Source organism: Triturus cristatus, chromosome 8 (genome assembly GCF_964204655.1).
Source record: "Triturus cristatus chromosome 8, aTriCri1.1, whole genome shotgun sequence".
Lineage (NCBI taxonomy): Eukaryota > Metazoa > Chordata > Amphibia > Caudata > Salamandridae > Triturus > Triturus cristatus.
In genome coordinates, this window is record NC_140591.1 from 1,386,697,168 (window position 1) to 1,386,724,939 (window position 27,772).

Below are 27,772 nucleotides of genomic sequence, written 5' to 3' on the forward strand. Positions count from 1 at the left end.
GATTATACAGCTAAGGCTGACAAACTATCCCCTCAGCAGCCCGCTACTGTGGGATATGCCGCTTGTAAGACAAGGGTACTCCCCCCCCCTTCCCAGCTGGAAATCAGGAGCACTTTGTGATAATTCAAATATATTACTAAGAATATAAACAAAATCCATATTTATACCCACCAGCTTGTTTCCCTCCTCTTTGCTCTAAGTGAATCGTCAGTGGGGCTTTGGGACGTCGTTGACCTTCATCGTGTCCTAAATGTGCTCGTCCACTGCCCCCCCCCCCCCGACCCTCCCCCGCGCCCCCCTCCCGCGCCCCCCTCCGCGCTGCTACAAAGAGGGCCAAGAGCTGCCCACCGCTAGGAAGCAGAGACCCTCCACGGCGCCCGGGCTTTAAATGGAAACAAGAAGTGCTGGTACGCACCACACGTCGTAAAAATGAGGAAGGGTTAAGGGGCGGGGCTAAGGGCTGCTGAAGGACGATACTAAGACGTGGGGCATGTCATGGGATGCCAGGTTCTCTAGGTATGCAAGCTCATTTCTGATGCTGCTACGCTTCAAACTCATTCGGCTCGTTTAGGCAAAAGGCCCGATTTACAGTCATCTTGTACAGTGCCCAATAATCCTCATCAAAGACGCCCCCATGCCCAGAATCCCTCATGTCTTACCCTACCGTGCCACCCCCCCCCCCCAGCACAGAACCTTCCCTACACCTGCCACCCACCCCACTAGAGAATGCCACCCAAACGGATTATACTGCCCCAAGGCAGGCACAGTAAATCATGCGCTCAACTTCCTTTGCATTCTGGTACTTGTAGTCATGCAAAAAATAAAACTACCACTGCCAGAATGCCAAGTGGAATCCACGGGTGGAGGAGGGCTGTTGTGGGAAGGTGTATGTGCTTGCGGGCCAAAAGTTCCAATGCCATTTATATTGCTTATTTAATTCACCTGCGGCAGAGATGGGCATATGTTCAGATTCCAGTATGACAGCATGCGAGGCTGAAGCACCTGCTGCAGATATCAAAGTGTGCCCTTCAGGTTTCACTTTCCTAAACTGCGAGACAGGCACGAAACCCACTTCGAACCAAAGCTCTTATGGCATTAAGCAAATTAATCAAGTCATCATGACCTACCCCTGAAGAGCTTTCTTGTCTCTTCCATCCAAACATCTATCCATTCATCCTGCTATTTAAAAAAAAACATTATTTGGCTGATGTGCCAAATAAAATATTTATGATTGGCATCTGCTATTATCCAAAATTTCATTCTTTCATTCGGTCATTCATCATTCAGTCTTTCACCATTCCATGCGTCCAGCCATCTATAGACAAACTTATCCATCCATCTCCAATCCTATCTATCTATCTATCATCCAAACCCCTCTTTCACTCGTCCATCCTTCCATCCATCCTTTCAGTCACCCATCCATCCTTTCAGTCACCCATCCATCCATTCATCCATCCACCCTTTCACTCCATCCATCCACTTTCATTCAACCATCCATCCTTTCACTCATCCATCTCCTTTTCCACCCATCCACTGATTCATCCATCCATTTACCATTTCACTCAGTCATCCATCTATGCTTTCACTCATCTGTCCATCCATCCATCACCCCACCCTATCGCTCATCCATCTATTCTTTCATTAATCCATCCATCTACCCACCCTCCCTATCACTCCTCTATCTATCCATTCACTCATCCATCCATCCTCCCTTACTCATACACCCTCTCAATCCATCCTTTCACTCATACATCAACCCTTTCAATCCATCCTCCCTTTCATTCATTCCATCCATCCTTTCACTCACACATACATCTTTTTTTTCTCATCGTCCATCCAACTTTTTACTTATCCATTCATCTACACTTTCATCCATCCGTCCATCCTCTCATCCATCCGTCTATCCTCTTGTTCACTCATTCCATCCACACATCCCTTCACTCTGCCACCCATCGCTTTCACATATTCACCCACCCTGTCACTCATCTATCTTTAAATGATGATGATGAGAAATTTGTAGAGCACGACAAATACCCTGGGGTATCGAGGCGCTACCTGCAGTGCATTCAGTACAGAGGAGGTAAGAAAATTAAACCGAGAACAGCCAGGTTTTGAGGCCTTTCCTGAATTTAAAGAGACTATTCTCTTTTTTCAATGTGATAGGCAAGGAATTCCACAAAATTTTCAGGATGAAGAAGCATGCAGAGGTGGCGGCATTGATTTGATTTTCAAAGGACAACTCGGTGTCAAACAGGACGCCTAGATTTCTGGCTTTATGTATTGGCTTGGGCAGCAGACCCTATTGGTCAGGCCACCAGCGGCTGATCCAAAAGGAAGGATTATTCCCCAGCAACAGGACTTCGGTCTTAGAGGAATTCAATTTTAGACAGTTGTCTGACATCCACTTAGCGATATGGCACATACAGTCACAGACCCTAGTGGCTGTCTGGCTAGCCGAGCTGCTCACCGAGATGATGATCTGTGTGTCGTCCGCATATGACACAAGGGTGAATCTATAACTTCTCACTAGACTAGCCAGCGGGGTGACGTAAAGATTAAAAAGTGTTGGGCTAAGGGACGAGCCCTGGGAAACCTCACAAGGCAGTGCAAAGGGGGTGACACCATGTTCCCCAACGCCACCTCCTGAGACCGCTCAGACAAGCGTCTAATGGAGAGCCAGATTTGGTAGAGGCAATAAGTGAGGTGGTTTGTTCGATTGTCAGTGTATTAAAATAGGAAAGGGTGGGGTGTCTGGATCGTGGGCACCTTGTAGATTATCAGATAAAGTTGTTTTGAGTCCTGTCAGCCTCGATCAGCAATTGGCCCAGACATTTATCCTGCTGCACAAAGAAGTCAAAAAACAATTTGACCTTTTGTTGGATGCATTCTGCTAATGCATTGCAGAATTCTTGACTAATACTAGTGTCAGGTACAGATGATAGCATTACAAGGTTCTTAACTGTGGTGAACAGGGCTTTTGGACATCTGTTGGCTGCCAGAAGTTTTTCAGAGAAATAGGTAGCCTTTTCTCTGAGGATAAGTTTCTCACCCTTTCACTCACACATCCATCCATACATCCATCAAATCACTCGCCTTTCTCTAACAAGTTGCAGACAGAAGAGACCCATCAAGAACTCCTCCTTCGCTGTAGCTGCTAAAGTTGGTGGTAATGAGGTCCCTGCAGCCATCCTTTTCCTCATCCATCCTCTCGCTCATCCATTTATTTACCCTTTCACTTCATCCATCCAGCCTTTCACTCCATCCATCCATACTTTGTTACTCATCCATCCATCCCCTCTCGTCCTACATCCACCCTTTCACTCATTCATCGATCTATCCTCCCATTCAAGCATCTAACCATTCTTTTGCTCATCTGTCCTCACATCCATTCTTTCACTCATTCATCCATCCACCTATCCACCCTTTCACCCATCCATCCACCCCTCCACCCACACATTCATCCATCCATCCTGTCACTAACCATTCACCCACCCACCCACCCTTCCACGTTTTTTATGAGTCTTTGTCTGTCGAGTTGCACACAGAAGAGGCCCATCAATAACTCCATCCCCACTGTAGCTGCTAAAGCGGGGGGTTCACGACACCCCTGAGTTCCATATCCATGAAGCTAGCTCAGGGGATAAGTTTACTGCATCAAATAGAATTGTACAATCTATAGGTTATATGTCCCAGCCACAGTAAAATAGCTTAAGCTGTTACCATGTCTTTTCTACTGCAAGATTTAGTTTGGCCTACAAGTATGAAGTAACAGGACTACATATACTTACCTGTAAATTGCAGGTAAGCAGTTCCAATTTCAGAAAGATGCTTAGATTTCCCGCAAAGATGTGTGTGACAAGAGGACAACAAATATGCATCATTGCAGGATCAACTTGGAATGTCACACATCTTAAATATGGTGCTATAATGGCTGTTTCTTGTAATGGGACTGTCAGCCTAGTCTGGAATCACTTCAATTTATGATCACTGGTCTCAAACTCAGGATCGCTTCTTAAAGGACAGCGGGGGAGTGGGAATAAATAGAGGAAACGCCCTGAACACATTTCAGACCTCACCTATTTATTCTTTCTACCAATACACCCTCCTGGAAAGCAGAATAGAGGGATGAAAAAGAAAGTGAAGAAGGCTCTCCAAATTCCCATTATAAAACACATGGCACTATCCAGTACAGAAAATGGTGAGTGTTTTTAACTACTGAAGAGATCTGCAATAGTACCAGCAAGGTGCCTCCACCATTTCGCTTGTTTTTCCTCCCAGCAGAGGTGGGTCCATTTTTGAGAAGTTGACAGATAGGGCCCTCCGATAAACCCCTATCTGTAGTGCTTTCGGTTCCCGTCCAATGGATGCGCATCAGTGGAGGGACGCCCTTCTGCACATTCGCCTCTGCTATGAGTTCAGCATCGCTTTATTAGTAAGAACTCTTGGTCTGGTACACAAAATTGGCAAAATCACAAGTTTCAATACTGAGACTTGGTCGATAATGGCCGATTGAATGCTCTGCCCACTGAGGAGGGATGCCCGCTCTCTTTGAGAAGCTCTTCTCTGCCAGTGTTCAGACTAACCACAGCGAAAACACAAAGTGGGCACATGTCAAAACACTGGGGTGATGCAAACCCCACAATAAACGGGATGAAATCAGCCTCTTTTGTGATATGTGAATGTTCCCAGTGAGATGATGTCATCTAAATACAAAGTAAGTGGTAAACAGCTTGCTCGACTAAGATGAAGCAGCGACTTTATGCCCACGCCATCCTTCGCAAGGTCCATAGGTTTGTTAATCCACAGCTACAAAAGGAGAAACCAATGGAAGGCAAAGAAAAAGGTGTGTGAAGCTGCCAGGAAATGTCAGACCATGCATTACCACACCCGAACCTTCCCTTGATTCCATAGAGAAGGGGAGCGGAGATACGCAATGCTCATATTGTCCCCTCAAAGGACAATGTACCTTTATGAACACACTTCATATTACGATTATCTCAATATCCGCAGCCTCCACCTTTGGGTGTCATATGTTGTAATATGTTCCCATGGGTCACAGTCTCTGAAGCCCTTCATGCCTGTGCCTCTAAACTGAATTGCCCAAAGGGGTCAAAACGCGTTATTTTAGCACACAAAGCAAGGGAAAGCGTGGTCAGAACGCTTGAATAAGTTGTGGCTTAAAAGACTGGAGTCCATAATCGCCCGAGGATCCTCAGTTCAACCGACTGCGGCTGTGGGTCTCGTAGACCACGAGGCCAATGCTTGAAGGGTGATACTATGTCTCATATTAAAATCTCCTTTGGGACAATAGCAAGTTGGGATTTTAGGAGAGGAGAGACAACCTTACCGTCTCTGGATAAGAACCCCCGGATAGCTCTTTCTATTGAAAGAATTCTGGTTTGAGATTTTAGATGGATTGAGTCAGGACATTTAACAGTTCTCTTTAGTTTTCAGAATTCCATCCTTTCAGGTTGGCTTAGCAGCACTACTGGTTTCAGTTTGGTCGGCTCTATGTTTCTGTAATTTCATGAACTGCGTCCATGGTGAATGCATAAGTTTGCATGCACAATGCAGCCTCCAGCACGAGAGTGTCTGTATACCAGCACGAGCGATCTCTATTTATACTGGGACAACAGGCTCATTTGGCCAGTGGCCATCATACAACGGAGTGTACAATGGCAGATTTCCATCTTCCCCCCCCATATCAGATGATCTCCTCCTATTTGCTTACAATTAAAGTACTCAGCAATTACCTTCGATTAAACGTTTCCACTGTGCTCCCACCTTCACATCAAACTGATGGCCTGTGGGGAGACCCAATGCTGTCAAATTGTATAATGTCCCCGTGTCACTCGTAATCCGCATTCTTCACAAGGTTACATTGTAAGCAGACTGCCCCACATAGTAAAACTACGCAAGCTGGAAATACAAATTATAAGCTTCCAGGGGAAACATTTGAGGGAGATGCAAAGATAGAGACCTGGTCAACCACCCAATGTTTTTACTTTATGAATAAAACTCAAGAGAATCAAGAAGGTCCGATTATCATGTCTTGGTGTCTGAAATTGTGGTGTTGCAATTAGTTTCACACACTCTACCAGCTTTAGCCAATCATAAAGTGAAGACAACAGGGGGAGTTCATCCCCAATTGAATTTTAAGGCAAAGGAGCTATTGACTGGTAGTCAGTACACATTTTTCAACTGTGTCTACCCAATAGATGTTCTTTTGGACGCACACTTTTTAACTCATTGGCACATGTCTCTTGCTGTGGGGAAATAATATTCCAGAGTCAAGTGACATGAATTTGTCCCGACACCAAACTCATTTACAATGAATGCACTTCCAACAAAACAAACACAGTCTACTAAAGAAAGGGAAACTGTTCCTTCCAGAAAGCAGATTTAGAACTGTAGTTTAAGCCCTCCTACTCCTAGGATTTGGTAAACCCTGCTCCATGCCCTTCCAGACTCCCCACTTGCCAGTTACAGGTGTCTTACATGCTGAAGCACCTCTCACAGAGAGCCTGAGGAAATATCATCCCCATCCTGATGGAACCCCATCCTGATGGAACACCATCTTCAAAACTGACTGCATCATTTATAAAGCTATCACGATCAGCAACCCAAACTATCCGGCATACAAGCAAAACATCTCTAGAGGCCCTAGGGACACTCACAGCCAGGACATGGTCAGACTAGCAACACAGATGTCTAAGAAAGGAAGAAAGGAAAAAAACACAAGGCAACAGACTTTATCCATCCCTGCACCCAAGATCTGAAAAGGATCCATCAGGACTGCCCCAATGCTGCTTCAATTTAGTTTAAACTTGAAGACACATCTCTTTAAAGAACACTGCATCGCAATGCAGTAACAGTGTGTGTAGGCGCGTGCGCACACACACACATACGAGAACAATTAGAATGTTTCACAAGTTACTTTTCAAAGCAGTCTGTAAAACTCTGTTTTACTCATGCATCCTTAAAGAGTTAATCATATCAGAAATTAACGTGGGCATAATGGTAGGACGTGATTCTAAATGTATTTCTAATTTTTTCGCTTTTACCAAGACATGCTTCTAGTTGCTCCATCATTAATTGAGCAGATAATAAAGCAGTAATGAGAATAGTCAATATTAGTTTTGCAAATGTATGTTTAATAATTAGATAAGTTATTATTTTAGTAGCAGTTATAAGCTCGCTGGTGCGACAAAACTTGGGCAAATACTAATATGTAGCATTTACGTATGCACGTTTTAGCATGGTTTAATTGAGCAGTTAAAACTTAAAATCCCTCTAATATCCTTTCGCAATAGGAAAATATTACTAAAAAGGCTAGCAGCAAGCATAAATTTGCAAGTACTAGAGAACACAGAGAATCAGATTTGTTTTTATAATTCAATAAAACAAAAAAGTCCATATATAAAAGCATAGTTGCAGCTGCTACGTGACATACTCCCTTAAGCTTAACAAAAATTAAATTAATGTATTTGAAAATATATATAACCCAATCATAAGCTTTCTAGGATGATACAGCGACTGATTCTACATGGTACACCCCACATTGTGCCAGGACAAGCAATGATTAAAGTCGATAAAATTCCAATAATCAAAATCAAATCGTTGAGTAGGGCTTCCTCTGGAATTCTCCGTACACAGTACTGGCTTTTAAACCCAGTTATCCACTGCCATGATGTCACATCAGTGAAAAAACTGGTTCTTACGCTGGCGCCGCCCCACCGGTTCTTCAGAGGACAAATGAGGCTCTAGTTATACACCCCACAAGGAACCCCTTGGGAGAACAGCCCCGTTATTGACAGCTGCCCATCTACAATTCTGTATGATGAGCATGGGCCTCCAGTCTTACGACAGAGACAGAAGCCAACACTACAGCCCATTGCGACAGCGCTGACAGCACCACGGTTTACAACACGGCCTCCTGCAAACAGCTGGAACCAGGTGTGCGCTGTGGCCGCCTCTGGTGCCTCCTATCCCAGGCTCTGTGACCCAAGCAAGCCGGAAGGTCCTTAAGCAGACCATAAAATATGAAACTGGTCCTTGAATCCTTTCCAAACTGTGTGCACAGAACAAACACTAAATTATCTGGATCGACATGATTATTCATGTATGGAAATCTAAAAGCTGCAACATATCACATGGACCTATGTTTCTCATTATATTCATGATGCTGTGCGAATATTCCATGGGCAAAATATTTAAGACTAATCAGCATCTGTTTAACATAATTTAGTTAGGAGGAGAAAGGCGTTAAATTATAGCAAAATTACACCCTTCTGGATTTTTGAGGGACTGGTTGCATCTGCTTTTGTTAATGCACTTCCTATCAAACAAAACCTCAAATGTCAGTGAGGCAAAAGCCAGCACAAGCTACCCACACTGTGAGAAAGCAGCAGCAGGCATGCACACACTTCAACACCCAACACAAACAAGCCCCTCAGACACACAAGTGCGCCCAAGGAGGGCGGTACGAGCCGCGAGGTACTGGAGTCAATACTATTGACTGCAAGTGGTCCGGTGATCCTGAAGCCGAAGAGATGTCATAGGAAGCGGTGTTCCATTCAAACTACCCCATGACATCATTGCCCTTCTTGACAATAGGATCCTGGATTCCGTCCCCTGGTTCTAGGAGATACCTGGATTAGGTACTTGAGCCCTCCCCTACCTCTGACTTGTGTCTCGTATCATCTAGTTTGTGAGGTCTAGATAAGTTCTCGTCAAGGATGAAGGTTCCGATAAGAAGCTTCTGTCTGAGCATTCTGCCAACGGGGAGGGCCTAGTCCAGGGATCGGCTGATTTAGTTTGTGGTAGCTAAAGGTTACTGTGATCACAGCTTCAACACCAAAGTAAAAGTTCAAGCTGAATTTAGTGTTCAAACAGCCAGCAAATAGGGAGACACTTCACCTGCAACTTGGTGCTCAGCAACCTCGAAGTGCCAGCACCAACCCACCGTGCTACTCCAAACCCCAGTGACCTACCGGTGACGTTTTAATAATGTCATGGTCTCTAGAGTTCCGCTGTGCTGCTTCTGCTCATACAGCGCTCGCGCACAACTTAGCGGTTTCATGGCACTCTCTAGCCGAATCTACCAGCCTGAGCTCGTTTTCCAGTGCTTGTCTGAACAGCCAAGTTTTTTTGGGAGAGTTGAATGCAAAGGTAGTTCAATTCAGCTCACATGACGTCTGGGAGATCATTGTCAGTTTTTGTTCACAGAAAGAGGAACTTCTGGCACCCAATCTAGGTTTTAACACCCAAGCTTGTAGTTACAAGATCAAATGCTCGGATGTGGGCGGTATCTGCCCACCTGGCTGCAGCTGAACCTATGAGCTGGGCTTGCAGCACTCAAGGGGATCAAAGAGCTTTAAACTCAATTCTTTCAGCTGTGGGAACCCAATGAAACGCGATTACCAAAGGACGGGCTATTGAACATCTTGGTGCTTTCGAGATCAGCCTAGCAGCGGCATTTTTACACCAGCTTCAGTCTTTTTAGTAGATCGGACGGCAGCCAAGATGCAGTATGTTGGCACAGTCCAGCCTAGACATGCCAACAATTGTACTTTTTTCCTGTCCCCAACTCAAAATGGTAGTAGTTTCTTCAAAATTCTTAGATGGTAAAAACAGCTGATCCACCGAGATCTGATTGACTAACATAAAAGTCCCATCCAGTCTGACTCCTAAGCTCTTCATTCAGGGCCGGCTTTAAGGGCGGTTCGACTGGTGCAGCCGCACCCGGGTCATCCATGGGGGTTGGGGGTGCTGTTTAAAAATAACTTATGACTTACAAGCACATCCTGCAGAGATCCTTGTGCGTCCAGCAGTTTTCAGGCAACAATAAAAATGTCAAGATAACTCTGTTGATTAATGTTCCTGCTGGAGAGAGATCGGAGTTTTTTCTAGGCAGTTTTGACCCATCCTACCGAAGCACAGAGGGTTAATGTCCCTACTGCAATGAACGTGCACCATATCGATCAAAGAGCCGATTGCGAGTGAATTGTGTATCACTATGAAAAAATGAAATGCATATCAGAGAGGAGGCTGTGTCGAGATGAGGAACACTGTTGGTGGGTGGTAGTGAGGGAATCCGTGGAGAAGGAGTTCTTTTGGGTGGGAGCGGGCACTAAAAAAAAAGAGTTGCTAAAGCCGGCTTTGTCGTTTTTACCAGTAAAGAGGAAGATAAGTACCCAGTGCTTTGAGCCAGTACGTGGCCTGCATAAATCAGGTTGCATTTGCTAGCCCAATGTGTTGTGCCTTAAACCTCAGTTGATGGCTTTTCAAACACGATGAGCTAGTCAATCTGCAATCTGGTCATTCACCAGCATGTCTTTAGATTTTGCTAGTTGAATAAACATTGTTCACAAAAAACCTTACTGTGGGAAAATCACCAACCTGATAGATGTGGGAGAAGGAGTAATGTCTTTATAAGCTACATAAAAGCTCTTCCAGCACCTGGACTGGCCTGTTCATAAACAGAGATAATCCAGAATCTCAGAGGTACACGTGAGCTTATTGGATCAGATGGCATTGCATACGAAATGTTTTTGCCATAAATTTGCCATACTTTCCGATTGCATATGAACACATTTTACGGAGAAGTCTAAACTTTTCTTGTGGTACAGATTCCGTAAAATGCCAGGACATCTCTATGGCCACTGTTGGGCAATAGTCTCTCCAGGGTAGACCGATTCACCTTTCAGTACCTTAGTAGCGCTTGATCGGTTTGCCCTAAAGTAGGTAAGGGGGGGGGGATGGATACACAACGTAGCACACACCATTCAAATCAGATCAACACCACTAAGAACTGCTTTAAGTAAATAGTAGGGAATAAAATAACACAGGAGAGAGAAATTCCTACTATACGGTGAGGGCCTAAAGTGTTTCTACAGGCTCACTTTAGTGTACAGTGGAAGAAGATGAAAGATATCTTTTAAAAAGAGAAGCAGCATGGAAGGCTTTATAGCAAGACATGATTCTGGGGCTGAGCGGGGTGGACTTGCCCTCCTTTGTACAGCAGAGATTGGACCTACAGGTTAAAGTTACATGGTAACTGAAGTCATTTTCTCGGTAAAAAGATCTGACAAGCAGGCCTAGCTGTGGAGGGTGTCCATAATAATAAAGGTACTTGGAATGGAAGAAGCCCCAGTCTCACTGCTGGATGCATAGGAAATGCTCTTGGCAGGAGCCGTTGCAGGAAAAGGTTCCAGGAAGATGCAATCTGCTCTAATCCAATATGGTCAGCTTTAGTTCCCAATAGAGGTTTTTGCAAGTAACTAGATGTGAACAATAGTGCATCCTGGATCCGCGATGATAAACGGGGCAATATATGTGATGAGAGTATTTCATAGAGTTTTGTGGAAAAATTGTTGCCATACTTTTTCCAACTTCTAGACATCATCTCTGGAGAGGTCCACACTTCTCACGTGCCTCAAAACAGCAAGACACTGGGACAAGATCAATGACTATACTCCCAAATAGAGAGAGTTCTATGGCATAGATTAAGAGCTGATCCGGCTTCTGAGAATCAGACTTGGTTACCGAAACAGCCCAAAGTGGCGTTGTAATACAACCAACAAAGGTTGGCACAATGTAAGGACCTCTCAAGTGCCTGGTGAGCACTGGCATACGGCCTTATGGTACTTAGCAAACAAGCTATATAAATGACTACTGCTGGGCCAACGGAAGCCTTTATCCTTCTAATGTCCACGCATTGCATATTGCTTTGCATAAGCAGGACAACTTAATTGGTTCTAGGCACTTCTGGAAGAGGTAAGTAGCTATAATAGGTGCTACGGGTGTGGGAAACATTAACAATATTTAAAGCCCTATAAAACAGCAGGAGCAAGTGTGGTAGCTATATAAAAAGTTATCATACTCCTTGAACTTTAAAATAAAACGTAGCAATATTATCAAAACTGATGTATGTAAAATATTTATAACACTGATGACGCTTTTAACATTTTGCCCATTAACTTCATTCTTTCAAGCAGCATACATCCATCTCTTCACACTTTCCAAAGTTCAGGCTGAAAATATTTTGTTTCAAGTCATCAGAAAAAGCTCCATTTTCACTTGGATCTTTAATTAAGAGTCATTTTCATACTTGTCCCCTTGAAGATGTACATGGGTATATTCTCCGTGGGATTTGCTTCTTGAAAAGATTATGTGTGTTAATGGTTAATCCTTCATGAAGTGGAAGCCTTTGTTCTTTTCATCAATAGGATCCTATAATATTTAATTAATGAACACAACGCAGAAATACACCGATTTCGGCGGGCAGTGGGCAAATCCAATTTAATAAAACAATGAAAACAGGGACTTCAAACTAAAATCCCACAACTCAACAAAAGTGCCTAGTGATCTTAGCAATGCTATAATTATTAAAACATTTAAAAACCCACTGGATAATGCGCAATGCCTTATCTTTTCCATACCAATAATTATTTAAAGTCTGGCACAACAGAGCATTCCAGTGGGAAAATAAGGAATTCAAGAGACCCCAAAGAGCAAAAAAACGGGATTTAAACTGCAGGATGACACAAGAAGTTCAATACGGCAAAAGAGATGTCGAAATCTGAAACTAGTCACACTCCAATTGAATCTAGGGACAGCCAGACCATTGTATTGACAAGGGATGATGGAAGGAACACTCCAGCTTTAGACAAAGTACTGTTTTAGCGTCCCTATCGTGGCAAAAGGAACTTAATTCTGCTTCTAGAGTACCTGGCGCAGAGGCAGCTCCATCGATTGCAAATGCTTGTTTTGATAAAGTAGACTAAAGCCAAGAAGTCTCACTTTCTGAATTTTTGGCCTTGCCAATGCTTCTTGCCGATGCTGAGCAGCATTGGAAAAAATGTGCTATAACGTGAGCATGCGTGTACGCGTTATGCTGCATCATTCCTTATGTGACATGCATGTGGGGGCCAATGGAATGAAGCAGGCATAATTTTATTTATTTATTTTATATTTACTGCCACTTGGAGCTGTGAATAAAAATGTTTAAAAAGTCTTTTTGCAGAACTGTTTTTTTTTGTTTGTAATTATGTAGTGGCCTGGCAACACTTGGCAGCTGCCGGGACCACCCAAAAAGTTAAAAGAAAATAATATTTTAAAGCCTGCCATGGGTGGGGGAGCAAAGAAGGTGTGGGTGAGAGGGAAGCAACGGGTATTTGGCAGGGGAGGGCAATAGACATGCTTGAGGGGGGGAAAAAAACCAAAAAAAAGCTGTGGGGGTAGAACAATGAACGTGGTGTGGGAGAGAAGGGAGCAACACAGACCATATGGGATGGGGGAAACATTAGTGCGAGAACAAGTGGAGGAAGCAATGGATGAACTGGAGGTGTGGAGAGAAGGGAGCAACAGTGAGCACATGGGGGAAGGTATTTAAGGAGGGGAGCAAGAAAACGCATTACTCCCAGTGTGCTGAATGAAAAAGAACAAAGTGATATCCTGAATGCAAGGAGTGGAAGGAAATAAGTCATATAATTAAAAGGATGGTAAAGAAGCTGTGCTCCTGGGGAAAGACGAACACAAGAAGAATATGGAAGGCAACCATTAAGAAGCAAGCAAATGAGAGTGACAATAAAGCCAACCGATGACAAACAATGGGCTGGCTATACGCCCAATAGGTTTTTGGTATGGCCCACAAAAGGCCTTTGGACAACATATAGGTCAGACCCAAGTGATCTGCTTCTGAAAAGGTATGGATACGCAGAGTGTTGGGCTTTCCCTGCAGGGTAACCCTTAACCTCATTAAATAGTATCACCATGAAGGCAACGTTCAGACATCATTCTGAAAAACAGACTGAAGTCAATAGCCTCAGTTAAAGGTCTGAAAAGGTAAAGGTTCTGAAACTTCCGCAGAAGGGCAACTGCCCAGAGATGCCACTACAAATCTCAGCAGCAGCAGGAGGCCAGGCTTCTGGGCTACTCTCAGCCAGAGGAGGGCCCAGGAGCAGAAGATGGGAGAAGGACCAGGAGCAGGGGACGGGAGAAGGATCAGGACCAGAAGATGGGAGAAGGATCAGGACCAGAAGACGGGAGACGGGCCAGGAGCAGAAGACGGGAGACGGGCCAGGAGCAGAAGACGGGAGACGGGCCAGGAGCAGAAGACGGGAGACGGGCCAGGAGCAGAAGACGGGAGACGGGCCAGGAGCAGAAGACGGGAGACGGGCCAGGAGCAGAAGACGGGAGACGGGCCAGGAGCAGAAGACGGGAGACGGGCCAGGAGCAGAAGACGGGAGACGGGAGACGGGCCAGGAGCAGAAGACGGGAGACGGGCCAGGAGCAGAAGACGGGAGACGGGCCAGGAGCAGAAGACGGGAGACGGGCCAGGAGCCGAAGATGGGCCAGGAGCCGAAGATGGGTCAGGAGCAGAAGACGGGAGACGGGCCAGGAGCAGAAGACGGGAGACGGGCCAGGAGCAGAAGACGGGAGACGGGCCAGGAGCAGAAGACGGGAGACGGGCCAGGAGCAGAAGACGGGAGACGGGCCAGGAGCAGAAGACGGGAGACGGGCCAGGAGCAGAAGACGGGAGACGGGCCAGGAGCAGAAGACGGGAGACGGGCCAGGAGCAGAAGACGGGAGACGGGCCAGGAGCAGAAGACGGAAGATGGGCCAGGAGCAGAAGACGGGAGATGGGCCAGGAGCAGAAGACGGGAGATGGGCCAGGAGCCGAAGATGGGTCAGGAGCAGAAGACGGGAGACGGGCCAGGAGCAGAAGATGAACCAGGAGCAGAAGACGGGAGACGGGCCAGGAGCAGAAGACGAGAGATGGACCAGGAGCAGAAGATGGGAGATGGACCAGGAGCAGAAGATGGACCAGGAACATAAGACGGGAGAAGAACCAGGAGCATAAGGGAGAAGGACCAGGAGCATAAGACGGGAGAAGGACCAGGAGCATAAGACGGGAGAAGGAGCAGAAGAGGGGAGAAGGACCAGGAGCAGAAGATGGGAGAAGGACCATGAGCAGAAGACGGGAGAAGGATCAGGACCAGAAGACGGGAGAAGGACCAGGAGCACAAGATGGGAGGCAGGCTTTAAGCAGTTTAGTTGACGTGTTTACCACACTGAACCTTTCACCGAGGTAATAGTCTAATTGCTTTTTCACTGCTATCAAAAGTTACACCTAAAAAAAAAAGAAATAAAAAAATCCTAGGAAGAGTATTCACTACGCTGAAAAGAGAAATGAACAAAGAGCTTTCAAAACATGAAGGCGGCCCCAAATCCCCATCTATTTAAAGTACTGACTAACCACCCTCTCCTCCCCATCATCATCATCATCATGGCAGACCATTCACAGCGCAGTTAACACATACAGAAAAAAAAAACTCTGTACAATATATGTAGTCCTGTATATTTCTAGATGATATGCACATACTTTGATTGGGTAGGTGCAGGGGATTACCGACAGCACACACAGCACCACTTTCCTATCGTTACTTATTTATCAAACGTGGACTTGGGCCATGAAGCTCTTTACTGCCCTTATAATCCACATCTGCCTTCGCGGGAGGGTGGGGACAATTACGAATAGAACTGGCCAGCGACGCATCCCTGAAAGTTATAGCGGTGCCCTTTCATATACAGTACCACTACATGCTGCTTCACCTCTGTGGCATCAGGCGTGGTAGAAAGAGGGAGCGCTCAAGCAACTGATGGGGAGAAGGCAGCTCTAAAGTCCATGTTCATCAAATGACCAATACTGCCCTTGCGCCCTCCGGGTCCAGGTGTATGTGCAGCAGATCACGTGACCAGAGCAGCCTATCGAACTGTTAAGCACACTTGCCGGCGCGTGGCAGTGGCCAAGATCACCGGGGTTGGGTTACAAAAGTACTGTTACCACTAAAGCATTCCAAGTGTCACCCTAAGACGCACAGCTGGCTGAATGAGGGGTTAAAGATAAACATAGAATGATTGATACATCCTAAATGCACAATGACATCACATTTCACACAGGCCCACATTTCTAGAATTGTAGGCACAGGTTAGGTGATTGCCCGGAGTCACTACGATTCCAGTCGGATTCGGGATTAGAACTCGGGTCCCCAACTCCAGGTGCATAAATTGGCAGTTCAGCCATAAGACCACAAGCCTGCCAGCAAACAACAGATGCCACGCGGCCAAAAGCACTTTCTGTGGCAGACAAAGGGGCGGAGCTGCAGATTATAAATCGTAGGTGTGGTAAAAGAAAGAAGACATATTTTACTGAGACTCCCTGCTTCTTGGCAGGTGTCTGTGACATTGGACACGCAAATATCACTCTGCGTTCGCCTTATCTGGGATCCACCCTGCGCCCCAGGAGAAAGGGAGAGCCACTCTCTCACCCCCCGCTGACCCCTGAAACTTGGCGAGGTCTCGTGCGGTGACAGATCTGCAGAGTCACACCCAGTGCTGATGGCGAGAGGAGAACCGCTGAGGAGGAGGGCGGGAGGACAGTAAGAGGGAGAAAGAAAACAAAGAATCTCCGGATTGTAACAAAGACCAGTCATGAGAGAAATTACCATATTACGAAAAATCATAACAAAAAATATCAGTTAAATATTGGCAAAACCCACCCATGTCAAGTGCTGGGAAAATGAGAGATATAAGGGTTCAGTCAAAACAAGCAGAACCCTCAAGGTCATTTGAATCAGTCACTTGGCACTCAAGGACAACCTACTAGCATGTCTGGCCGAGAACTAGCCATCTGAGGCGGACAACACATCACTGGGGGGAAATGCAAGGCACAAAAAGGCCAGAAGGCAGGCATTCACCCCCAGGATCTGTAATACCTCCATCAACATCAGAACTGCCCCACCCTCCTGAAATTCAGAAAGAAACTGAAAACACATCTCAGCACAAACAAACCATGGGCTCATCGGTTAAGTACCTTTCTTTTCGCTTTACTGTAAAGATTCTTTAAATGTACTTGGGCTCTTGTTCTTCTCTTCAGCGCTTCGTGGATTCCCAGCTACGGTGGCACTATACCCGTACCCGCTACATGCAGCTGCAACTTTGATATACAAAACTTCTAACCAAAAGATGTCCACACTCCAGATGCACAGTTATGGGGCGTTCAAAAGAAAAGAGGGTCAGCCATCTCTGTAGACACATGTACTACAGAAACCAAGAAATCATCCTTTACACAATACCCTGTATACAGGAGTGTGTCCATTTCCTGCTCTGTGGTAGAGCCATCGGTAGAACATTTCACAAGGTCTTCGCTTTATATCCTATGCATGCCTGCCGGGACGGAGTACAGACTATTGTTGCAGGCCATGGTTCTGGGCTGTGGACTCCGCTTGGGTACTCCAAAGTCCAGTTCCGTTGCTGGCACTCCAGGTCATCCACGGTGATGGACGGACTGCCATCGGTGGCAGGGGCTGCTGTAGAACCTCAGAGCCTCTGGAGAAGCCAGGGAGAGGTGCTTCTGCATCACTGACCCTTCTATGAGCTCACCACTGTAGTCAAGAGCGTGAACCTATGCTCACGTGTGCTTTGTGAGCCCCATGGCCTGTGCATTGAAGATGCTGCTGTTGCTCCTACACTACTCCTAGTTGCAAGAAGACACCGAAGACGGGTTCAGGAGAGGATGACCTAGTGTAGAGAACGGGTAAAAAGGATGGCCAATGACCTGGCAGATAATCTCTGGAAAAGACCAATTTAAACCTGGATGAAGAATGGCCATTTTCAGAGGCGGAGAAAGGTGCTGGGAGTGATCAGTACAGCTGTGATTTCTGCCCCACTACATGACTGAAGGTCGAGACCATTTTTAGCAACAAAGAAAATAAACAAACCACCCGTCAAAAGCACTTCCATAATTCGGTTCTGGATTCCAAAATACCTTTATTTTGCTTTTCTAGTATCCTTCCTACAGGTTACATTAGCTATTGTTCTCGTCGGCTTCTATTCCCCCAGTAATTCTCTGTAAGGTTTAATTTTCTCACTGCCTTTTATTAACACTCCAAAATCAATCTAAAGAAAATACAATTGTTTCCATTTAATTTTCACCTACAAGGTGTCACAGGCTGCATCTTCACACAATTGCATAGAGAAATTCATGGTTGCACTCGGTGTAGACATCAGGGGCCCTATTACAGAAGGTGCATCGGGGCGCAACAGGCGTTTGCGCCCGCTTTGCACGACCCTGGGGCACTTCGGTATTATAGAAGGGTTACGCAGACACTTGCGCGTCCACTTCTATAATACCGATCGCTCTGGCGCACTTAAAGCGCCAGCGCTATCAACAGAGGGTGTTTCCTTTATTTGCATAGGAGGGTGCCCTATGCAAATGAGGGAATTCCTTTGGCTCTGCGCCCGCGCCATATTACAGATACGGGCGCAGAGTCAAAAAAGCCCTTAGGAGGCGCACTGACAGCGCGCCTCCTGACAGCAGCACTCTGCAGGGGGTAAAGGGGGTCCCTGACTGCACCCGCCTGCAAGGGGATCTCTAAAGCTCATTTCATATTGTTATTCTGTTGCATGTCATTTACTGTTCTCCGTTGTAACCTGAGAAAACAATATTTGGCCGAGCACCTATCTAAAGATGCAAGTTAGTGATGCTGTCCTTGCACATTGTAACCATCCACACGGTGAAACGTGGCTTTATTCGCTACTCTGACGGTTGCCAGCCCTAGTTCCATCCTTTTAAGCAGGTCCCACCTTGAAACCAAAAGGCCTCAGAGTTTGGTTTTTACAATTTTTGTAGCCAGCTTCCACCCAAGAAAGAAAGAAGATCACTAAGAGAGACAAAAAAAAATGGGAGGAGACAGCATGGACAATCACCGCACCACCATCAAGACAAGGGCTGCCCGATGATGGTTCATGCGATGTAGAGCAATGCCACATTTTCAGGTTAATCACCAACTTAATAAATTATTGCCATTTAAGGCCATCACATGTAAATTTCTCTCATGAGGCTTTCCTGAAAATATGGCATTTGGTGGCTGGACGGTGAACTTCTCTGACATAAAGAATTGCTCATATAAGGACTGAAATACAAATTACAGATGGAACAAAAGGTGTAACACTATGCATGGATGTGTGTAAAATGATGAACTATAGGTGAACACCCTCCAAAAGAGGAAAGCCCAGACCCAGAAATATTGACAGACCTTATCAAGCAGGTTACAGGTGGGATGAGACCGACTTCCCTTACCGTGGGGCTCTACTTCCTGTCGCTGACAACTGTCTTCCACGGGGATGCTACAATGGCGAGAAACAGACTGAAGTAAACATTTGGAGGAAATTGAGACATTTCCTGTCAAACCCAGCAATAATCAAATAAACCTTGACCCCATCCCACTCCAGAAACTACGAACGTAGACATGTCACCAGATGGGACTCTCTGGTGCCTTCTAAGAGCTTGGCTGTACAGAGAAGCTCAACAAACTCGGAAGACAACATGAAGAAAATGTAATAACTTGCAGACAAGTCTGGAAAAAGGCGACTACGTGTCTAGAACACTGAAAAGAAGCGGTTCACAATAACCTCTTTACACCATTTGCACCCTTCTGAAGAACAGGCTGGCTTTCATTTAGTGGAGGTTATGTTATTGGCATTTGTGTAGAGCATAATCTGCCACGGGTGTGGCATCCCTTTGCCTTCCGTAGCCTACCCTCATGAGTCACAAGACCATAGGACCGGTCTGGCGCGCTAAAGTGCAAATTACAAACTATTTTCCCAAAATGTGAACCAAGGGTGGGTCTATAAATCACGAAGGTTGGACCACTATAAATTGTAAACACAAAGGAAAAAAAACCTTACTTGGGAAGGTTTTTGATGATTATGTTATTAGGTACACGCCTACTCTGTGTAAGATGTGGTATATTGACCCTACGCATGACCATACAAATAATTTCTATAACATGGTTTTGAATTAAAAAATAGAAGTATGAATACATTGTTTCTGTTCCTTTCTATGATATAATCATTTAAAATGTTCACACAAGAGGTTTTTTCTTCGTGTTTATAGTGGTATACATTTGGCATGTCACGGACTCAACGAACCTGCTGCAGAACAGCCTGTTTTTTTTGCCGCCATTATCCCAAATATTGGGGGTGATATAATACCCGGGCGGATTCTGTAGCACCAGGTGCCAACACACCGTCCACATCAGAATCCATCCAACACAGTCTGTGCTGTGCTGTGTCGGCCACTCCAAGAGGAGCAGCAGACACAGCAGAGAACACTAGGAGACACCAAGCAGGGCAGCAGGTGCCCACATGTGCAACCAAATTATACAGCACTCCTCTGCACCCATGACGAGAGCCACTGGAATTGTGCGAGTTTGCGGCAGTAGCAATTTTTATATAATTATGGATCTGCTGCATGTGCCACATAATCTGCTGTATAATCTGCAGTTTTTAGCTAAAAAATATTTGTTTCCAGCTCAAACGGATCAAATGTTACAAAAAAATATAGTGACTCTGGTTTCTGCGCACATGAAGGCTTTTAGCAAAGGTTTTTAAAAAAAAATGTTATACAGAGTTTTATATCCTCGACCCGAAGATATCAGGTATCAGAGCGCTTTACATGAGCACCAGTTGCGTTACAGACGGACACATTCATTTTTGTTGGGCGCAGGGAGATTAGTGATTTGCCCAGAATCACAGGATGTTGAGCGTCTCTGCCGAGATTCGATACGGTTCCCCAGCTTTGAGGTCGACCGCTCTAGCCGTAAGGCCACATCCTCTCCACTAAAGGTTGACTCTTCATCTCTTAGTTGCTAACGGTTGTATTTTTGTGTTAAATTGGTACTAACTAGGGTGAACTCTTTTCTCAGGCACTGTTACAGGTGTAAAAAACACAAACTAATGAATAATACGACCACAAAATGTGCTGCATTATGCCGCATAATTAACCTTTTTGTGCTGCATAATTTAGTCACCCTTGCCATATAATTTGGTCCTCCTCTGCCGCATAATTTCAGTGGCCCTGCCCATGGCCAGTGCTGTACCTGTGGAGCAGTGATCCCAATAAGAAGCAGAGCCCTCACACTCTGGGAAACTAAAAGGATAGCACATACATCAAAGCCAACATCCCCTTGGTCAGAAGCATGCAGGATGAAAATATTAGGTTAACCGAGCAGTATTGGAGGCAGATGTGTGAAATACGATGGAATTTGACATTGTGCTCCTTTGCCCTCTCTGGCTTGACCCCTCTGTGCTAACAAGCTAGCTCTTGTTTGCCAGACCATTATGCCTCGCAGACCCAATCAGGCCCCACCTCTCACGTTTCCTAGAAGACTTTTCATAAATAGTTCAAGATTCTCTCCATCTGCCCTCTCCCTGCTCTGAACAGCGCAGCACCACTCGTCTAACTCCTGCTGAACCGTGTGTCCCCAATTAGGACGTAGACGAAAAATAAATTATATATTTATATTACACACACACACATACATTACCTACTGGCGGTCGCCAGTAGATAGTTATAGTTAGGACCTATTTTCCATAGGGAAAGCATTTTTTTCTTTTCCCAATAACTTTGGCGCCGGTTGACGAATCTTCGCGAAATTTTTCAAAACTAGTGTGGAGCTCCGATCAGCTCCTATCCTGAAAGTTTCTGGGTGATTCGGCAAGCAGGAATATGTTTTACTACAGAGTAAGCCCATAAACAAGCAAATGCGTGCAGAAACTCTTCAGCTCGGGTAGCAGACAGAATCCTAAAATGAGTTGACCAGATAAAGCTATGCCACGCTCAAAGACGGATGTGGAATGCTCAAGCGCCTTTTTGAGCAAAGATTTCACCCGGCCCCACAATGTCACTCTGACCATCAGTCAGGCTGCTTCTTTCAGTCACCACCGCTAAGCATTCTGGAACATGTAGTTTAAGGTTATCAAATTATACAAGGGAACAGAAAGAGTCTGTTTGGATCTGTTGGCTGAAAGTCACGAGACGAGTTGACTGCTAAGTATAGCAAGCACACACAACGTGTGCAGAGTCGTTAGTGACAAATGTTCGCCCCCACACGGCAGGCTCCTCCCCGTCTGTGTGCTTGGGTTGCACAATTCACTGTAATGCTGCTTCAAAGGCCCAGACCGCACTTCACACAGCTGTGTGCGTCTCAGGACAAACATCGGAAGTTTCGCACCTCCGTGTTGGTTTCCTCACAACATGTGTTCCTCGCCTGTCTTTCTTTCTGATGGGAAAGAATTTGCCCAGACTGTGTGTTAGCTCGTGCCCCACCAAGGAGGGTTTGCATTTCATCTCATGTTTGACCGAACGCCAGGCTCCTTTAAGTACAGAGGCCCTCTCGCATTTTGGAATATTCCATTCAGCGGCTAACAAAACTTGACCCCTCCCCCCCCCCACCCCCCGCCATGTACATTACACCCCACCGCCCACCCCCCCTCCAATCCGGACGTACTTGGGAGGTAAATGTGCTGAGGGGGGCTCCCTGGAGCTCGTTCGGTCCTTTTGCTTTCATCTCATGGTTAACCGAACACCTCTGGCCAGGTTCCTTCACGCGCAGAGGCCATCTTGTGTTTTGGAATATTCCATTTCATGTCAGGTTTAACCGAACACCTCTGGCCAGGTTCTTTTACGTACAGAGGCCATCTCGTGTTTTGGAAACACTGCGCTGAATTGCCATACTGTGGACTTGCAGATCTCCGCAGGATCACATTACATTAAATTAAATGAAAGTCATGAAATGACATCAAAACATGACTAGGTAGGGTATGGCGTCACCAAAAATTACAGCAGCTGGAATACAGGTACTTGTTGGAGGTTCCTAGGACGTGCAGGCGACCAGAGGGTGTTTAAACCTGGGCAGTGGTAATGGTGTATTCACTGCTGGTTCTGGCAGCACACTTCCTCATCAGCATCCCAGCACTGATGAATGACAATTTTGCATCTTACATAATGCCATGAAAAGTAGTTCTTATGTTCAACATTAGGTGCAACATGACATGTAGCTTGTAATTAAGACCTAGAGTGTGCTCTTTGGTGTACTTACTTTGCAGACACAACAACATTTCAATTGCTTATTTATGTATTTTTTGTGTAGGAGGTGCGTGCTCTTTGGATGCCTTAGCCTGGCATAAAGACACAATGCTATATTGAGCATCACATTATTTTATTTTGCTGTGCAGACAATATTTTTTATTTCATAGCTTTGATGATGTGCGCACACGTGAGCTTTCTTAAAGATACCACAAACCATTTCCCTTCTTAAAAAGTACTTACTATTACTTTCATATTTCACTAAACTAATTCAACACTAATCCTTTATGGGTTCTGAAGTAGCGTGCTACTTGCCAAAAAAGCGCTTCGACATTGCGTCAGGGTTAGTAGGCACTATATAAATGCAATTATAATACAATACAATACTATGAGAGAGGGGGAGCAGAGCTTGTAGGATGCTAAGAAGGGTCCATTACCGTAGGCTCCAGCACACTATTTCCAGAGCCACTTCTGAAGTGCTCCTATTATTTTATAACTGAAGAACACATCCTGTTACCACTCCAAAGAGAGCTTAACAATGGCACTGACCTCTACACACCAGGAGGCGAATGACTGGTGCATTTCCTTTGTGCATTCAGGATGGTCTGTTGACACATGCCCAAACTGCACTCAACATTGAGAGGAGAACCAGGCGCTACATTTGGAGACGCAGTGCAGTGAACCAGACTGTAGATGAGGGACTAATCTGCGCATGCAGTGACAAAGACAAGTGTACAGGAGCAATTTAAATAGGATAACAGTGGGATAAAAGTAGGATAACCTCTTCCGTGCGATCGACGGCCCCTGGCCGTTTGACGTCACGGTGTGCGTCGATTTGCGCACACGTAGAATTCACCCGCACAGCGGGGAAATGTGCGCCGCAGCGAAGCGGTTAAATACTTGGGAACAATCCTCTTATTTTGTTTCTTCTTCCCCATTATGTGTCTCACTTAGAAAAACAAAACAAAAAATGATTGATGGAATGCTTGAATTAATCCTCTGTAGCTACAGGCCACCTATATGCAAATCAGTCTTGGAACAGCTCCAATTGGAACGGTCCAGCAAAAACCACGAGATAAGGTCCTCCTCTAATGGCAACATAAGCAACGCCAGACCAGTTTCAAGCAATTTGGTCATCATCAGTGTGTTGCAGCTTGAGTCCAACGGAACAGAGATTCACTCTGGAAGGGATTAATTCAAGCATTCCTTCCATCACTTTGCTGCCCTAATAGGTGACCTTGAGCAGGGAATTGTACCTGAAGGTAAGATCGGTTTCAATCTCCAGTAAAGCTTTTGCCTGCGACTGCTGTCAGAAATGAGGTGTTCAGGCTAAATTTTGGGAGTGCCTTTAAATGGTCCGAGGCCTCCTTGAAAGATTAAAAAGAAAGCACCCAAGAATGTTAAAAAATGGATTTTCTTATTTCTCCAATGTCTTATAAGCATCAATACAGTGGACCGAAGATTGCAGCTATATACAGTATGAATTCCAGTCCCATTCACAATGATCCATTCATGCACTGGATTTAGAACGGTGACGCAATGCCTCCATCGTGGAAGGAGCCATTAAAAACCATAAGGCGGTGCAACCAGAAAAATAATTTAATATAACTGACAAGTGGGTGCTGGAACTGAAGCTAAACCTGAAGAAATTGAAGACGTCCAGAGAGAGAAGATGTTCAAGTCCAGAGCTAAATATAATGAAAGCAGCTCTCCTTTAAAATATAGCAAGTGACGTGGAGCTCAAAGTCCTGGATGCATCACTACCTGCAGATGGAGAACAGGCGATGTAAACAATGTCGAGCTTCCCCTCTTCACTGGTCCATGGTAAAGACTCTATGGCACTGCTGAGGTTTAAACATCACGAGTTTACCCCCAAGAAGACAAAGAGGACAGTTGTATCTTGCAAACCCCTAGCAAAAACACAGTGATCTTTGATGCTGCCCAAAATAAGGGTCTTCTACTGAGACCCCTAATCTAGGTTAAACTAGTCAACAAATGCAACAGGAATTCCATTCTAAAAAGTAATGACCAGTCACAAGATGCATCTTTCCATACTGTACTCTGCTAATGTGGCAAAAATGTATGTTTGTACTTCGAGAACAATAAGAGTGAAGGAGCCTCATACACATGAACCACCTCCCAAAAATTACTTTACGTTTACAAAACGCGGGCTCATGTGTTCCTAGAACAATTGTTCTTCACTGAGTAGCTTAGCGGGACAGGAAAGAGGGGGCAGCGTTGGGTCATCTGGTTTTATTTGATTTACACTTATTTAAAGTTTAGTGTTTTGGGGAGATCACACTGCCCACACTCAATCCCCCTTACTCCTGTGATGTCTTTAGAGAAAGATGTATTTGAGGACAGCATGTAAACTACAGGTTTCTGAGGGATATGTTATATCAATGTAATGGTCTAGTCTCACTTGTCTGGAGTATTCTGTTGGTGCACTCACTTTAGCCATGGAATATCATTTTTCTTCTTCGATATAGAACAACCTGTATTTACAATACGTTATTCAAATAAACAGACATGTGAAAAAAGAACAAGGCTAACTTGTCCCCACAAAAATCTGCATGCTGGCGTCTTGTGGCGCATTTGCCTATACGAATAAGGAAGACAATGTAAGTGGTAGGTAAATTGAGAACTTCAATAATACGAATATGATAAACACGTCCTTGGGTTGTGGCGGCAGCCATGACTGCGAAACAGGCTCAAAGTCCTTTAGAAAGCAGAGTGCCACTCAGGTTTTCACCCCAAGCAGAAGAGAAGGTTCTCTGGTTCAGACAAGAAAGGAGTTCCTTGCCCAAAGAAATGACAAAAGAAAATACTGTATTTTCCTTACTGAACATTTTTGCTGCTTTTTATCACACCTGTCCTAAAGTAATGGGAAAGCGCTTCAAAATAAAGATGGGAATTTTGGACAGATCACGGTCATGGATGCAGTCATTCATTTATGAAAAGAGATCTTACTTCACCTCGGGCGCTTATTTATTGACGATTACCAATGGGTTCGGTCCCACCTCTTGTGCAACACGTATGTGCATACCCAAGTCAGGGTAATCACTTACTTGGATCACTGATGCCAAATGTTCACGAGTGACATGCGGATCTTATTAACTGATGCCAAATGTTCATGAGTGACATGCGGATCTTACTTGATATACTGCATGATCTGGGGTTGGTCCAGAAATCATTATTCTGTTTTTTTTTTTCCTTTTGTATAACAAGTCTTCACTGCTAGTGTTGTCTTGCTGCCCCTTTTTAGGTCTGGCATTTGCAACAACCTAGTGATTTTACTAAAAATATACATGTGATATACTTACTTAGAGGGGTGTTCAGTCAAATGCAGAAAGTATCAAGTGCTAGATAAATTCTACAATACAATGAAGACAACTCTCATCTATAACCAAAAAAATCAACAGCTAGCATTCAGATTAAACTGATAATAAATGATTATTCACATTCAACCAAAAATACCAAAGAAAAGAAGACGCCCAACCCTATATGACCAGGCTACAGAGGGCAAGTTATCGTACAGAGGCATAGGCCAAAGGCCAGTCCCTTTATGTCAAATTCCAAAATAATTTGCCTTGTTCGATGAAAAATGTATTGAAATTAAGTGATACGAGTCCAGACCTAAAACTAAACCATGGCATACACCACTATCAGACCATAGTTTCCTATCTGTTAAATACGTGGACAAATTACAGATTTCTTGGTTTCCGTTTGGCCATTCTTATCGGCTTTAAGAACCCTTTTTAGGTATTGCATGCAACAGCGCATTTGCTCTCGATTGCAAGAAATTTTGTATACAACAATTAGCTTGCAGCCTGTCCACAGGTTACCATTCGTTGGCTTCACAGTCACTCTTATGTGCTACGTTCTAATTGGCCAGCTTTCAGTCATTGGTCTGCAGTAACGTCATTCACATTTTGCTTTCACTCTCACAACATTCTATATGTTGCAGCCATTGGTATGTTTTTATGTGAGTGACGGCATTTTGTCACCCACACATAAACCAGACCCTTTCACTACTAGATCCCAGTGGGGCAAAGTTATCTCCCTTGTTTTTTAAAAGAAAAGTTAAAAATAAAAAAAATACACAAAAAAAACATTGTCAAAGCGAAAAGGCTGGCAGGCCAATGCCAGCGCTACTGCCTTAGCCTATGTTTGTGGTGATCATGGAGGCTTTAACCCAACAAACATCCCTAAACTACACTGTCGTTCTCCCACAAGATCATGCTCTCTTGGGGAAGCATGATGTCATTCTGTTGGAAGGCGACATTGCTTTACTGAGACACGAGGAAGAGTACATTACACTTCCTCTAACACGAAAGGCTAGCACCAAAGCGCCTTGATCTAGTGTCCAGGCGCCATGTGCAATCTATGTCCTGCACTATATACTTTTTTACAGTTCCAACAGTGCAACAGGGAAGACCTGGCCTGGCAGTTCCGGGCTGGGCTGAACAGGGTCAAGACTGATTTGCACATGGCTGGGTCTCAACTGGAATGGCGTGGCGTGCAAAAAAACAATGGATTTAGCCCAGATCTGTGACTGGGGTGAATGTTTGATTAATTCAGCATTCCGTCCATCATCTGTTCTTTTTGCATAGATCCTGACGTCAGCAGCAGTCCCTTGCATTCTAGTCAACGCTGGTCTGTCCATCAGTGAAAGCGCGCAAGGCTTTCCCTCTTGAATGCCCTCAGGAATCCTTATAGACTTCTTCACCGGTACACAAAGATCACAATGCATCAGAAGGATTAAGATCTAATCTGCCTTGCAGGCATCAGGGACGTCCATAGACTCCGCCAGCACGAACGCATTAACCCAGATCT

General features: G+C 45.0%; 1 protein-coding gene across 3 annotated transcripts in view; it reads right to left on the bottom strand.

The window, feature by feature from the left end:
- The window catches only part of TIAM1 (TIAM Rac1 associated GEF 1), a 491,618-nt gene that overhangs the window by 427,933 nt on the left and 35,913 nt on the right, over window positions 1-27,772 (bottom strand). Inside the window, exon 2 of one of the 3 annotated variants that reach the window (XM_085623102.1) lies at window positions 19,148-19,194. The exons of 1 other annotated variant lie outside the window; for it this stretch is intronic. The gene's annotated coding sequence lies outside the window, so the exon portion shown is untranslated. Of the gene's footprint in view, window positions 1-19,103; window positions 19,195-27,772 lie in introns of all 3 variants that reach the window. One more of the 3 variants, XM_085623103.1, reaches the window with a different exon arrangement.